The sequence below is a fragment of the Ambystoma mexicanum genome, chromosome 4p, assembly GCF_040938575.1.
Source record: "Ambystoma mexicanum isolate Mex_15411 chromosome 4p, UKY_AmexF1_1, whole genome shotgun sequence".
Classification (NCBI taxonomy): domain Eukaryota; kingdom Metazoa; phylum Chordata; class Amphibia; order Caudata; family Ambystomatidae; genus Ambystoma; species Ambystoma mexicanum.
Window position 1 is genome coordinate 690,293,046 of NC_090927.1, and position 16,677 is coordinate 690,309,722.

General features: G+C 46.3%; 1 protein-coding gene across 1 annotated transcript in view; it reads left to right on the top strand.

Moving 5' to 3' along the window:
- The window catches only part of LOC138453420 (CD109 antigen-like), a 1,060,964-nt gene that overhangs the window by 219,239 nt on the left and 825,048 nt on the right, over window positions 1–16,677 (top strand). The gene's annotated exons all lie outside the window — the stretch shown is intronic.

Genomic DNA, 16,677 nt, shown 5'->3' on the forward strand with positions numbered 1-16,677 from the left:
AAATCACAACTTTCATAAACATTTGCCCTTTCCCGTCAGATCTTATCTGGGCTACCTGCATCTATTCTGCTGTTGGCCGATTCAGGGAGTGCATAGGGCGATCGGGTTATGATCACCCCATGCTGGGATTGGCCACGGTTCATTGTTTGTTGTTGCCTCCATCATGGCAGCTTGCCAGCAGAGTCTGCCACCACCATCATAGTGGACTTCTGTTTCAAGCGCGTGAGAGGCACATCAACGGCTTCTATCACAACCTGTCTGGCGCCTTGTGTATTATTGTGCATAGTTATCGCTACCTCTTCGTCTGTCGCTGTATGTGTGTTTTGCCTACGTGTTCCCAGTCGTGCTTGTCTCTCCTGACCTTCTGTTGCTATTACCCCTAATTTCCATAGGTCCTCCCTGACAGTTCTTCCACAATTTCCCCTGGCAATGCCATAGTACAGTTCGTCTACCAGGGGTGCACAACTAGTTTTGCCGGAAGGCTGAATGTACCTTACAAGCTGTCTAGAGGGGGCCGGATTGTTCATGTGGGGTAGCCGGGAGGGGCATGCAATTCATTTACGGCCCCCCCAGACATTTTTAGTAAGCATGTGGGGGAACAAACAGGCTTTTTGAGGTGTACTTCTTATCTTTATTTTTATTTCTGCTTTCAATCCTCTAGAACATTTATTAACTAAAATAGTTTTTCTAGTGCTTATTAACATGCTTCACAGCCCTGGTGTTAGTACACGTTATTACCAAACAAGAAGAAAATCTGATTTGGCCCTGGGCTTGAAAATGTTATCCATAGTGTGAGAACAACATCAACCCCATGCCCCCAGCACCAACAACAGAGATCTAGCTGTCCTGCAGGTGAAAAAGAGCTGTGCAGATATGGCTGACGAGTAATGACTAGATGAGGAAGCTTTGCCTCTGGGTCTTAGAAGAGAATGCAACCCTCCAACCCTTTGCACTTTACAAAATTAAAATGCGGGCAGACTGGGAGACCACCAGCAGCATAGGACACCATCAGATTTAAAAAAAGAAAAGAAAATCCTTCACATCCTCCAATCGCAGCACCTCTGCATTCAGAAGTACTTCCCCAAAGGACTTCAATACCCACTGTCAACATTGCTTTGTCATCAGGCAATTAATTAATGTTCTCTTTCCCAATACTTTGCTCTGCAGCAACATACAAAGGTGGTGTGCACAGGCCATGGATACAAAATATAACTGATATAGTTTGTTTTCTATACTGCTTATTATCATGCTTTACAGCAATGGTGTTGGTACAATTGTGTACTAAACTCTGAAGAAAAACTGAGTTGTTACTGAGCTTGAATATTCAATCCACAGTGTGAGCACATACGCTCCCTGGCACCCCAGCAGCATGCACACGACACAGCAAGCCAGTTGTGCCACACGTGAACAAGAGCTGTGTTGACAGCAAGCCTGAGCAGGAAGGGGGGATAATGAGGCTCTTTATGTGGTCCTTCCAATTGTTGCAATTGACCGGGACCCCACACATTGGGGGGTCCTCTATGACTTGGCCATATACATTTTTAAGTGGTTCTCTTTTTTTACCTCTGGCTGCTTTTCTTTGCTCTGTCGTGCAGAGGAGAATTAAACGGGTGATACTCTGCAGCTATTAACCCCTCTCTCCATTGCTTTATCTAGATCCGATTTTTGCCACAGAATGAAGTCCTAAGGTGGGGCTGGTGGTATGCACATATTCTATAAAGAGGCTTCAGTGTTCACAAACAAATGACTGTCACTTTAAACATGCATTTGCTGTCCAAAGACAGACCTCTCCAGAAGGTATCCAATAATCACACACACCTTTTACCCTGCTTTCAGCTCTTGGGGGTGAAACATCGAGTATAGTTGGAGATTGGTTATTTTGGGATTGTGTGCGTGTGATTGTGCAGAGTTGTGCCCATGTGTGCGTAGTTACCTGGCTCCATGTTACTTGAGACTTGTCTAGAGTACTATGGGATTTGAACATAAAACAACTTTCCCACCCCTAGTTATTGCACTTGTGGGCAATGATGAAGATTACTGTATTCATTTAGGATTTGCAAATGAACAAAAGGTACCACCAGAGTGTACTTAAATCACACATAAATATGCAGACCCTTTAGCACAGGTACAAACATACTATTACATTTTAAACATTGATAAAAATTAATCCATAGTTCTATAAAAATTGATAAGTAAAACCTCCTCTCCCCACCCCAACCCACCAGTTCCAGCCACAAGCTTAACTTGGGAGCTGAGTGTAAATGGGTGCAGGCAAGGCCTGTCAAGGCGATGGGCCATGGGGGCAGATAGGGAAAGCAGGGCAGGGGTCAAGACAGGGCCACGGTGGCAAGCCGAGACATGTGAGAGTCTTCGTTCCATCAACAGTAAGTCAGGAAGAGCCTGTTTAAACAATCCGAGCAGTGGTTTTCACATTGGTCGTCCTCTGTTGTTTGAGCACACGCACTATGTGAATCATTAGACATCCGCCATGTAGGGCATTCGCTGTGGCAATAGAAGGCATTTTTAAAACACTGGCATACACACAGACATACACATATGCAATTTAACATGCCTTCTGCCTGGGTCCTGATGTTTCCTCCCAGCGCTCTAGCTCCCGCGAAGCACGAACAGGAAGTAAAGATCGTTTTCTGGTTCGTGCACATGCGCACAAGAGCTGGAGCTGTGATGATAAAGATCCCAGCTCCGTTTGTATGTGCGTGGAGGCACAGGAGCCCCTCCTAACTCATACACAAATGCAGTTACCCAGCCAGCATCCTACTGCCTTTCTGCTCATCACAGCAAGGTTTTTTCCGCCCTGTTTGATTTCTTTCTGGCCTAGCCCCCTCTTGGAGGTCACCTGTGTGGTAGCTGTCCATCACCAGCCTGCAGGGTGGCCTCATTATAGAGAAGATCGCTGTTCAGCAAGAACAGAATACAGAGAGCCCTAGTAGAACCCGCCATTGTCAGAATAAGGCACCTACAATTAGCGGCCAATCATCCTAATGTCATGGACCAGGTACAGCAATTACTTGTAGCTGTGCAGCCTCTTGACTACTAAGGTGTGCCGGGGTCAGGGTCATAACCCGGTCAGGGGGCAACGGGGTCAGCTCTCAACCTGTGAAAGCAGACCTACACAGTTTTTCATCAGAGCCTGTCATCAGAGCCTGCCCATCACCAGAGGTGGAGTGAGTAGGTTTAGAGGGCCTCTCTCTGCACCCCCTACATGTTCCATGGTTATTGAAAGTGGTACCATTGTCAATCACCCAATGATTCCCATACCCTATTCTGGCCAGTATTCTTGTTGTATCATTATAGGACTATCATATATCAGTCCCAGAAGGCAATGTAGCAACTCAAAGTAACTGCAACACTGCAGAATGAAGCTGCCAGCTTTGTGAGTGATTCAAGACCTGCAGCGCCAGTCACAATTCACTGACAAACAACAAAACGTCTCCTCAATAGCAGCACAGCAACCAAGCACCGCTCCAGATAGAGACAAATTCAACTACTGTGCGTGACAAGGGGGCGGGGCTAAATGAGGGTTTAGTCTGAAGAGATCAGATGAGCAGGGTGAACAATGGAAGGAGGGAAAGGAAGGCTAAGGAAGTCAGGGGTATAACAACCCAGCAAGAGCCAAAGAGAGTGGAGGGTGTTTGGGTGAGGCCAGGTGGAGCAGAGGCAGACTGAACAACCAGGTGGGGGAAGGTAAGTGGAGCACAGCATTATGTCGATTGTGCTGGAGCTGGTTGCAGGTGAGGTTTTGGTCGTGAGAGGGATTGGTATTTGGGAGAGTGAGGCTGTGAATTAGTGAATGTTTGATAGTCTATGTGAGAGGGGACAGGTATAGAGTAGAAGGCTGATTAAATGAGGAGTGACTGGGGGAGTCAAAGAGTGAAGGTGAGAGCAGAGTGGAGTGTAGAATAGAGAGAGGAGAGATGAGAAGGGAGGGGAGAGGAAAGCAAAGTGGAGAGGAGAGAGGAAAGTTGAAAGGGGAGGCTGGTGGAGTTTAGAGAGGAGTAGAGAGGAGAGAAGAGATTGTGGGAACATCGAAGGGGAAGATGATGGAGTAGGAAGGAGGGAGATAGAGAAGGGAGAGGGGTAGGAGAAAGAGAGAGGAGGTACAGAGGGGAAAGGAGAAGAGTGCAGCCGAGTGTGCTAGCTGTTCTGATGTATGGCATGAGGGGCATGGAGATGTTTAGTGCCAAGCTCCCTGGCTGACTTTAGGGGTACTGTGCTGAAAGACACAGGAGAACCCTACGCTCTGGACCAGGGTATTACCATACTGGTGTATGCTGAAACATCGTCCAGAGGACGCTATTCCAATATTGTGTATAAAAAATATTTATTTCATATGATACAAAGTTTATAAAAAATGAATCAATCATGTATCAATCAACACTTCAAATTACATTTAGGCTGCAGGAAAGAACAACATTTAAAACATTGCAAATGACACAAAATGTTTGCTCCTCTGCATTGAACAGTGCAATCATTCATCCACAATCATTCCCATACATACATCTACATTAAAAAGAAACATCTACCAGAATAAATTTAGTATATAAAAGGGCATTCTAATAATCACATGAAAAAAGATTTTTAAAGTGCACTTTTCCGAATAATACAACAACTATAAAACATGTCGTTAGCAGGTGGAGTGGATCTGGAGAATAGTTATTGTAGCTCATATGATCACATCTCCAACTTTCATCGACCAGTTTCGACGTATTGGAGTAATTTAATCCACGTCTTCATCAGGAAAACAGTATGGTGTGCTGGAATGGAATATGCACACAACCATTAGTGCATACAGCCGGCAACCAATACATAAACAAGAAAAAAGGGAGAAAAAATTGCTATGTTTAAAACCTACAACGATCAAATTAGAAAGACCTTATCAAAGTATGTGATCAAATGGTTAATAAGAATACCAATCCCACATACCTAGGTGCATTAATTACTATTAAGAGCAGTGTCCCCCTTTTCTGAGTGCTAAGAGTTGGGTGAGAAAGCCCAAGTGACATTAACCCATCAGAGGGACAGCCAAGAGTAATATAGACAATGTGCTTAGAAGAGGAGGAAAAAAGATATACTCTACTTACTGACCTCACATGTGTGCCGATAGGTTTCTTGGACACACAAGGCTATACCTGTGTTGTGCTATCTGTACGAAATGGCATAAATATCTAAAATTGATATAACATGGACAGATCACAATTATGAAATGCCAACAGATTTTTTCAACTTCATATCAGATGTTGTTCCAAAGGTTGCTCACCTAACTAATAGGAAGAAGTCATTTTTCATTCCCATTAGGTGCTGTCACAGCCAGTTTTTTCATCAATATGGTAACGAGAATCGCTGTGGAAGTCTAATATCTTACTTATAGACAGAGGTGTAGACAGGGTAGGGCCTGAGCGGGCAAGACCAACCCAATATCTGTAGGTGTCCACTCAGCAGCGCTGTGTGGGCATTTGCAGATGTTAATGTCACTGCGGTTGGCCCAACTGCATTAGCTTCTGGCCCCACTTGTTAGACGATCCTGGCTACTCCACTGCTTATAGACACAGTGCATGCTAAGGTTGAGCTGCATTTCGACACAGTCTGTGAGATGAAAAAAAGTCACAGAAATTAAACTGCTGAAAACAACAACATCCTGTTACAGCGAGTGCAAAAGGCAGACAAAACAGCCCTTCAGGGGTAGCCAGTACACATTTTGATTATATGGGTGCTGGTGAGTCAGTGGCTATTTTTACTAATCGACTACTGGATTGAAGCATCTCTGACCTTGGTAGCAGTGCTGTTCGATGTTGGGTCAGACCTCATTCTCATCATTGGCTCCACAACATTCATTTTATTACTAACTACCTGACTGCAGTTGTTGTCTAGCTTAAGAAGGGGTGAAGCGATTTGGGAACTATGGGTACTCATCCTGACTGAGCACTCGATGTGGCGTCTGCATGGTGTACAATCTAGGTAGTAAAGGATGTGTTGAAGAAATAACACACTCAATAATAATTACGAATTCTGATGTGGGCACAGATGGATGAAGGGAGTGTGTTGGAAATCCAAGGAGAAAAACCGGAGGAACTCCCACAGCATCCTCAGAAAAGTGCCTCTTTTGATTTGAATGGACCCGATGTATCTGGTCAGATAGTATCTCAATTCCTTGTCCCACCACCATTTTGTCCTCTGGATTTGAACCAAGTAGTGATCTGCATACTTTAATGGCGACATTATTTGACTCTAAGGGGCAGACTCTGGAGCTGGATGTGCCTCGTCGTCAAAGTAATACAATAGACATTGCAGATAACGTTTTATTTTCCTCTGCCCAGATTGTTGTGGACTCGGGTATGACTCCTAAAAAACCGTATTACTTGAAGCTGTCTCCACCTGTGGTAGGAGCTTGTTTCAACATGATTGGAAAAGGTGACACTTCAGGTTTAAATTACCATCTTGACGATGTTTCAGTTCATGATTTTTTCTCATGGGTGTATAGGTGAGTAGTAGATGGGGTACTTAGGTGACATGTATTCTACTCCGACTCCTTTATCAGTTTTACAATTAGTCTTGAAAGGTTAGGTCAAATTGTAAAATTTAAATGGAAGTTACTTAGCACTGTTTATCATTGAAAGAAAGGGCTGCTGCAGTGGCTGGTATTTTGGCAGACAGGGGGACGCGGCGGCGGCCATAATAGTGTGGAGCTCTTGCTCCCACACACTACAAGATGCTGTGGCAAGCAGTGCGGCCCCACATGAAAGTGGAGGCCTGCACTGCACGCTGTGGCACCTAATGTGCACAATCTGACTACACTCTGTCTTACTGTCTCTATGTGATACGAAATTACATGTAACCAGCGCCTAGTTGCCTCAGGGTTCAGAGCGATATCTATAAATGCAAAAATAAATAAATATAAACTAAAATAAAACAGCCACTCTACAACTGCTGATTGAGGGTTGTCCACTTCAATTTCTGTGGGTAGATTTTCCGATTTTCTTAAACATTGGGGTTGTTGAGGTGCTTATTTGTTATGTGGTCTCCTAATCTTTAGTTTTTTTCCTGGAAACCCTCAGAGTCTTGCTTCTTCTGCCTTCTACCTACTTTTGTGGGGGATAATCTTAATTGAGTGAAATGATAATTTCCTGATTTCCTCCACCATCTACTGTTAAGGGAGACAAAGAAGCTCTTTCCAAGGTATTAACTTCAGCACTCATGATTTTAGGATTTCGAGAAGAATATTCGTCTTTAGTTGAACCAAGAACATAATCCTCTGTTCAACTATTGTTTGACGCAGTTGGATTAGTTTAGTAATGATTTTAAAGAACTTTTACAATATGTGAAAAATCATGTCATTAAAAATGTTGCCTATTGTTGTCCTTCTTGCGCCTGTCCCCCTTATCCCCAGCATTCATCCCCATCAAATTCTGAAATTTAAATCAAAGACGCTTTGATGAAACCTCACTCCCTTCCTCCGATGATCATTATTGTACAGAAATTCCTAATTCTCCCATTTATGTTTCCCATTCCGATACCCCATCCTTTTCATGAATTAATGTATTTTTATACTATAAATATGTTGTTTATCAGTGTATCGTTGTGTGATATATGTATATATTTTTTAAAGCCCAATTATTAGTTCGCGGACACCGTGACTTTCCGGGATGTCCACACTCAAAATGGAGGTGCTTCCGGACAGGCAAGATATCCGGACATGTCCGATCATGCATGATGCACTTTGAATTAGTCTGCCGACACCGCGCCTGTTCTACGGACACTCAGCAAATGTGCCCTGCAATTCCCGCCTGATGGGTGTCCGCGGATAGCCTTCATGCCCGTGGACGACCGCGAACATCACCATGTGACCGCACCTGTGCGGCATGACGGCCTGTTTGCGAACAGTGTCTGTGACCACGGACAGTTTAAAAGTGCATTTTCAGCCAATCTAGTATGTTTCAAGCAGAAACGTTACCCTTCCACGTTACCCTTCCACAGTTCCCAGATCCATTCTTCATTGATCTGGCAACTGTTTACAACTTTTAAAGGCCTGCTTTTGACTCAGTAGACCACGGAAAGTCGCAGTCTGTGGACAGCTACTCTGGAGGGACCCACCCATTAGTTTTCCTCATTCTCAATCTGGCTGTCCAGGAGAGAGCATTTGAGAAACACATGCTCTGCAGATTTTTGAAAACCTGCTGCAACGGCATCAGTTATGGCCATCTCTGCTTCCCAACCACCACCACCTCAATAACCTGGAGGGCCTGGACAGGGGGACAGGCGTGGAGATACAGAAGATAGGTTCAAGATGAAGAAGAGGATGAGGTGGAGAAAGTGCCTATCTCCAGTACTCAGAGTGAGTCCTGGGTGTGACAATTTTTTTCAACTGTTGGAAATGTCCTGAAGGCTTGTGCAGGCAAGGTGAAATACACTGAGTGCAAAGTTGTACTCAGAGACGGGAAACCTGGCTTATATTCCTACGGGACAACTTTCATGAAGCGCCACATCAAATCTAACCATCCAAATGCTCTGAGGAAGGCGATACCTTTATAAGGTAAGAGTAGGTTTTCATCCTTCACCCCATCGTCGTCGACTACTCCTGTTACCACAAAGGCTACTCCTTTGGGGCAGAGGAACTCAGCAGCGGCTTCTCAGGCCATATAAAATTCTGTTGACCCTTACCTTTCAAGGGTCACAGTCCTATGTTTGTACTGTGAAGCACCGATCTCTAGCGGGAGCAGTTTTGGAGTGCTTTCGAGGCAGCGGTCAAGGAGCATGAGAAATACTGCCACCTAACTTGATTAAGGCCCACCCAGCATCTTCCTCGGTCCACCTGCCCCTTCGTCTCTGTGGTTGTTGCCCCTTCCCTCCCTTTCCTCACTTCCCTCCCCCACCTTACCTTACCTCTCCTGGAGAAAAAAACCCACAAAAAAGCCCCTGAAAAATACAAAACCAAAGAAACACAAAAAAAGGTTCCTTTAGGAACCACCTTCCATTATTAAACAATAGAAGTGAGAAAAAAAGTCACAGGCCCCTGTGCAGCCTTCATAGTCCGCAGACAGCATGGTAGGCCTCGGACATCAGAAAAATTCCAGACATGGGGTGGGTGAATTAAAATCATTTTAATTGTTTTGCGTTAGAAAATGGTGGCTCTTGAAAGGACTTTTTTGTGTTTTTGCCTTTTATATATTTTTTTTACATTTTTGGTTTTAAAAACTGAACCAAGGAACATTTTACTGAACTTAATTATTTTTTCTAACTTTCAGAAAAAGTGCTTTTTTACAGTTTTTTCCATTTTATTTATTTCAACTGCCAAAGAATACTTAACTCCATACTTTATATGTTCACGCAAAATGCTTCAAAGCATTTTGAACGTTTTCCAGAAAAATCTGATTACCCACATCAGTTAGATGGACTCCCATCTCCCCGAAAAATGTTGGCAATGTCAAATGTAATGTTCTCATTATAAAAAAATGTCATGCCAACATCTCAAAGCACACACAGCTTTATTAACATTGTGTCTTGCTTTTTCCATTTGCAGACAAAATGAATTCAAGCACATCCACATTTGTGTCTGAGCAATAAGCGAAAACATACTGTTCCAATTTGGACACATTTCTGTCAACTTTCCAAATGTATCCTTTATTGCAAATTGCAATGAAATCCCAGTAACTTACCACAAACTGTTCCCTCCACAATGAACAACAATAATGTCTGGATGCTTTAAGTGAACCACATACTTACAAAACGGGAGTAAGTCAGGCCACTTCATTTCTTGCACTCCAGACCATGACACTTCAAATTCATCAAATCCAAGATTTTCAGCCACTCCACAGTGCTCAGCATACAGCTTCAGCCAATGGATCCAAGAGTCCCCCAAACTCCATACACTCTGACTTTTGAAAGACATAGCCATAGCAATTTTCAGTGCTCTCGGCAAACAAAATTCCTGCTCCCTCTCTTCCTGTACACCACACCCAGGGAACCTGATGGGCTGATTCCCCGGTGTCCTCGGACAACCACGACTGTCCGTGGTCTCTGAAATCCTCTTTCCATTTCAGGCACCCTTAAAAAACCTGGATGTGGCCTGTGCCTTCCGTGGACTACCGCAGTATTGGTGGACTGGATGTCCAAATGAAGGGGGTGGGGAGGATTACACTAATTTAAACAATTTATTGCAAATTGGTGGCTCTTAAAAGAGACGTTTTTGTTCAGTTTAAAATAATTTATCGAGCAGAGTACCAGTCTGCACCAGTCCTGCTGCGGGAAAGACGTGTTTCACTGCCTCTCTGCTTCCTGCGTCCTGCTATTGCTGTGTACAGCTTTAAGAAATTCAAGCTCCACCACCTTTAAAAACTCCTTTTCAGGGCGGAGTACCGAGCAGAGTACCAGTCTGCACCAGTCCGCGGCAGGTCGTGGGGGCGGAGGCCATTCATTTCCCGTCTAAGAGGTCGGCGGCAAGCCCTCACTGCTACTTCTCGCCCGAACTCTGTCTTTCTGTGAATTCTGCGACCACTGCGAACTCTGTGACTTTGTCGAACATTTGGTCCCCACCCTGCCCCCTGCCCACCCTCAGTTGAGTGACCAATCCGAGCCTGCTCCCCCCTCCCCTCAATCCCCCTTCCCTCCCTCCCTCCCTCTTTTCCTCTTCCCCGCACCCTACCCTGCATTTTGCCTGTGCCCGGGGTCTCATGGAGGAAGATCCCGACCAACGACTTCTAAGAAGCCATGTGAAAAAAAACATGCAGACTTCAAACTCACCTCTTAGTCCAAATATCCCGCCAGACACAGCCACGACAAGAGGTTAGCTGGAATTGTTTGACCTCGCCCCCTCCCGAGGCGTACTGCTTCCCCTGTTGAAAACCGGCAGCAAGGGTCACACTTGCCCCCACCCCTTCTGCTTGCCGGACCAGATCGTTACCGCCTTGGCGAGTGGCCCATCCTGCGTGGGGATCGGAGGGTCCCCGACAGGTGGTCTGAGGGCAAAGGCGCGGGTGACCGGAGTCGGCCAGCAGCCTCAGCAACTTTCATCACCTGTTTACACGCACGACTCTGATGCCTTCCGGATTCCGGATTCTCCCAGCACCATTAACCTTGCTGGAGACGACCTCCGCGACACATCCCCACTTGGAGACTCTGTGCCCTGCTCAGAGTGGCAACCTGCCAATCCCCTGTGAATTGCACCAAGACCTTGAGGAGAGCACCGCTCTCCCAGCCAACCAACCAGCTTCTCCTGCAGCGGCTCCTACACCCAGTGACCTCACTTCGCGGACAACACCACACCCTGCTGTGGATGCCTCACAGCCGCCTCTTCATTCAGAGATAGCCAGGGGGGAAAACGCGGGCCCTGACCCCTACCTGGTTCCTCAAAATCAAACTTTGCCCTCCAAACCCAGCTCAGAGTTAGACTCTGAGTCAGATCCTGACCATTGCCGCATAACGCCGGAAAACAGCAACCAAAAACCAAATTTCCAGACATGCAAGAAAAGAACACTCTACAAAAAAAAAGGCAAACCGCAACCTAAAATCCCACCGCCTCAAGGGTCAAACAGTAAACCTCTCACCACTAAAAAAAACCAACAACAACAAAATCAAGAAGATTTTAATCCAACTGACAACAGACAGAATAAAAACACTGGTAGCTGACCACGTCCCATAAAGCGGGGCCCTGGGAAAATCTCCCTACTTACCCCGCTGCTGTCAAACGCCCTGTTCAACTTTTTTAAGACCCAAGACAAAAGGAAACTATCGAATGATTCCGAACTTTCGGATGCAGAAATCCTGGAAGCAGTGGATGACACCCCACCTGCATCTAAATGTAGATAAACTATCGGTGCCCAAGACTCTCAACCACCCGAAGTGGGGAAAGACGCCACTCAGGTGCCGTCTAAGCATGGATCGCCCCCAGACACAGTGGGCCCTCTCCAACCGGAACCTCAGTGTTCAGACGCCACCATCGTAAGTCATCCAACAGACCGGCACGTAGGGAAAGTGCCATCACCAGACCCCAGGCAAGGGGCCAGCACATCGCTTCCCCATCTATTGTCGCTCACCCGACCACTCAAGGAGTCTCGGACATTCTGGACCTACTGCAGTCAAAAGCTTATCTGCCAGAAACTGGAATGAGCCCTCAACCATGGGCCAAGGTCCACTTAAATACCACGAAACCCCCCACCTCTTTGCAAGAGCCCTCAATACACTTGCTTCTCCCTGGAGGTCCCGACTCTGATGCACGGAATTGCTCCCAAAGGCCAATAAATCCTTTGGAGACGGGTGGCCTCAGCTCCAGGCGTAGGCACTCAGTTGCGAACCCCTTACTCTTAGAGTACAGGGACACTCCCCTGAAGAACGGAAGACCTAACGACTTTCCTTCACCTATCCATAAAGAGTTGCCAAACAACAGAAAAGACATGACCACGATCATGTCAGCAATAACTATAGCAATGGCTCCTTTCTGCAAACTCTACGAAACACTAGGTGACGCCTCAAGAGACAATACGTCAACTTTAGCAATCATTCAGTCTAAGCTAACCTTTTTGGAAGGCTACATAACCGCCATTGATCTGAAGTACGACATCAGTCAAAGCAAAAGGGACGTGTTGCATCTAACTGTGGATCAGCCCTTGGCCAGTCTCTCCCGTAAAGTCACACCACCAAAGATAGCGGAGAATAAATCAACACAGATTCCTCTGTCCAAACAGACCGACAAAATTGCTCCTTTATTTCTAAACAAACCTAAACCAGCCACATCAGGAAGCATAACAAAAGTGACTTCTACCCCCCTACTCTCACTCAGTTCCAGACAGATCCAACACCTGGGCCAGGGTAAAAAGGTCCTAACACTGGCCTTGAAGGATACACCTGGGGTGTCCACTCTCCAGTCCACCCTCTGTAAACCCGATTTGACCAGGCGGGGCGTTCAGTCGCAAACATCTACGGGCAACCCAGATCCACCCATCAATCCGGCGGTCTCCGTGACTGACTTAACCCAGTTACCTAAATCAACGGCCGAATTCATGGATTCAAGCCTTCTATCTTCCATGTCTCTCCACCTTGAACAAGAGTCACCTGTCAAAGGTAGCACTTCCAACGCTCCACAGAAAACATCGACCTCCTTAAAAAATTCGGAGGCAGGCCACACCCCGCGTCCCATCCAATCTTACGGTGGAACTAACTTCACAAAGACATCGGCTGGATGTACGCCCAAATGTTTCCCTAACCGCTTCGCCCGATCCATGCCGCAGACCTACCACTAGATCTCACTCACACGGATCTCCAGTCTCAGCAGAAATCAGACAGGCAGATTCTGACAGAGACAAACCCACCCGCCTTTTCAAAATTGAACAGATCTCCAGCAAAGACAAATACATGATTTTGAAGCAAAGAACAGTGTTGAAAATAACATCTTCTATAACCGGCCTAAAGAGATTGAAATCGGACGATTTCAAGCGGGTTGAGCCATACCACAGCGACAGCAAGGCCAAAGCCTACTTACACATCTACGCATCCGCAATTCATGACCTGCCCCGGCAAGCTGGTGAAGAGCTAAAATTATCAGGTCTCCATCTCTTTGAACTAAAACTTCTGGAACAAAAAAGCATACTCGTGGAGCCCCTCCCACACATAGAAGAAACCACGATCGTGGCTCCCCATACCGCCATATCAATTCGAAGAGAAGAACTGAAGGCCCACTTCATAGACTTACCAGAGAAGACTAAGGAACACCGTGAACCCGACAAGTTCCCCACTCAAACTGCAGTATGCGATCTTGATCCGGGACGTCCATCAGACAAACCCGACCGCCCTAATGCGGCCGACTCATCGGACGCACTCCGTACTCCAGGCTGAAAAGAAACAAGCAGGAACAGTCCGGCTAAGCGCACTATGGACAGGCACCGGCCATATCAAAGAAGACAAAGTCTGAGAGACTACTCTCCTCAGAGAAGACCACACAACTACAAACCCTATCGGCACATCTCGCCTTTTCGACACCTTTAGATTCAGCGGCTACATCAAAAAAAATCACAACATCAGGTGGACCCTGGCACTGGATAAAAGAAGCCCTTAGCTCAAACCGATCCAGATAGCAACTACCAACTGAAGCCGACGAACTTTATCATCATAAAACTCTCACGTTGGATTCATGGAACACTAGAGGACATGCACATCTAGCTGACCCCAGCAGTGTGGACTTGGGTCAGTTCGACTTTTTTTGTCTTCAAGAGACATGGCTTCAGGAGAAACCGTCAATGGACGGTTATGAAATTGTGATTTCACCAGCCGCTAAAGGGCTGTTAGGCCGACCTTCTGCTGGCCTCCTCATCGCCGTTCGGTCTGGTCAGAATCTAAAAATCATCAAGACTACGGCAAGATCCTACCGGGTGCTAGCTGTTCTTATCGAGTGGAACCGCTCTGTTGAAACTACGAAGTCATCTACTAAGCTTTGCTCAACGACCTTTCTGGCGCTGATAACCACTTACTGTAACCCCCAAAGAACGACGACAACAAACTTCTGCCAAACCATGGCCGAAACCATCGATGCCATCCTTATCGAATGGAATACCCCATTCGTTATAATCTGCGGAGATCTCAATGCAAAGTGCATTCATCCAAAAGACCACCCTCCAGATCCTGTCCTGTCCATGAATTCTGAACTCAGAGGACATGCCTGGATGAATCATATTGTCAACAAGAAACCTACACAACACAGCATGGATTCTGGACGGGCATCAACACATCCTGACCTGGGAAAGAGGCCAGTCTGCTGCCACCCTTGACTACATCTTCGCCTCGCAAGCTATGTGCTCAGAAATCGAACACTTCCAGGCGGTCAAAACAACAGCGAGTGACCACAACATTAGCATGGTCCTCTGCCGCTCGGACGTTGAACTACTATTTATCCCAGGTCGAGTCCAACCCCCAACAAACTCGGCTCCGTCTGACAGCAGCCAGTGTTAGAACTCTAACTCAGGAGTATGCCGCAGAAGCTGATGCTCAGCCGACTCCAAACACAGCCTCAAGACTGAACTACCTGCCTCTGTTGATCAAGTACAAGAAACATCAGACAACTGCAAAGGTCAATCCAAATACTAATAACCATACTTACGACACACGGATAGCAGATAAGAAAAAGGCACTAAGAAAACAAAAACGCAGCGCAAAAGCAGAAAACACCCCGGCAGCGTGGGAACTGTGGAAAAAAGAACACCAAATCTACAAATCGTGGATCAGATCACGCAGGGCGGCTCTATACCAACGCGACGCAGAAGCCATGTTGACAGCACTCACGACTAAAAAAAACAGCTGACTTCTGGTCTCTGATAAATAACTCTCAAGGTACCAGAGATACAAATATGATCAACTCAGTCACGGAATCGGCCTGGGTCGATTTCTTCACCGATCTCTTTGCCAGTCCGACGCCGCCCACGAACCTCTCTTGGGAGACTACGCAAGCACCCTGGGTCGACCTCTCGGCAAAAGCAGAAATCAGTGTGGCCATTCAGAAGCTAAAACCCATCAAGAGCTCCAGGCCCCGACGACCTTACCAACATCGACTTAAAAAAACACCTCAACGAATGGATAACCTTTATCAGATTTCTGTTTGAACACTGTCGAGCCAGCAGACAGATCCCACTTTCATGGTCTAAAGCCACAGTGATCCCAATCTTCAAGAAAGGAAGCAGGGAAGACCCGGGCAACTATTGCCCGATAGCCCTGATGGACATTATGGGCAAATTGTTTGCATCTCTCCTCTTGGATCACTTCCAACGCTGGGCGAAATTGGCCCCCTGCAGCGACCCTTTCCAGCTGGGCTTTAAGAAAAACGGCAGCACTACGGTGAATATCTTCATTCTTAGCATCATAAAGGCAAAAATAAAACAAGTTGCCCCGACAGTATGCGCTGCGTTCATTGATCTTTTGCAGGCGTTCGACAAAGTTGACAGAATGCTACTATGGGGAAAGCTGAAACACTGGAGCTGCCCGGACGCTATTTTAAACCCCATAATCGCGCTCCACACCAACACCACGTTCAGTGTTCGGTTGAACAGGCAAGGGTCCCTTTCCGTGGAAATCCAAGCACACAGAGGCATCAAGCAAGGCTGCCCGCTGGCCCCAGAACTCTTCGTCACCTTCCTGGGGGACTTTAAAGACTCCGAAGCTTCCGTTCGTAGCTTTCCCCTGAAGTTTGGAAACACTGCGCTCTCCCGCCTTCTTTATGCCGACGATATGATCCTTCTTGACCAGACTCCCATTGGTCTACAGCGGCAGTTGGACAATTTGGCTGAGTACATGGACTTCAACAACTTAAGCATAAACAAGTCCAAAACTAAAATCATGATTTTTTCCAAAAATTGTCCGCCACTGAAAAACACCAGCTCTTGGTCAGTGAACAAAGTTAGAATTGAAGTTGTTCCACACTTTAAATATCTTGGAGTTATCATCGATGGGACGCCTCGAGAGTCTAAAATGCAACAACACCTTTGGTCCAAAGCCAAACACCTGACTGCCCAACTGAGAACGATCGATCGAAAGTTTGGAAAATTTTCACTGATTCCTGCCATCAATTTCTACAAGGGCAAAATGGTCCCTGCTCTAACCTACGGCATGGACGCTACGATCACCATGCCACTTGGGTTCTGGCAGAAACTGGAGGGATACATTTGGAAATCCCTCCTCGGCCTT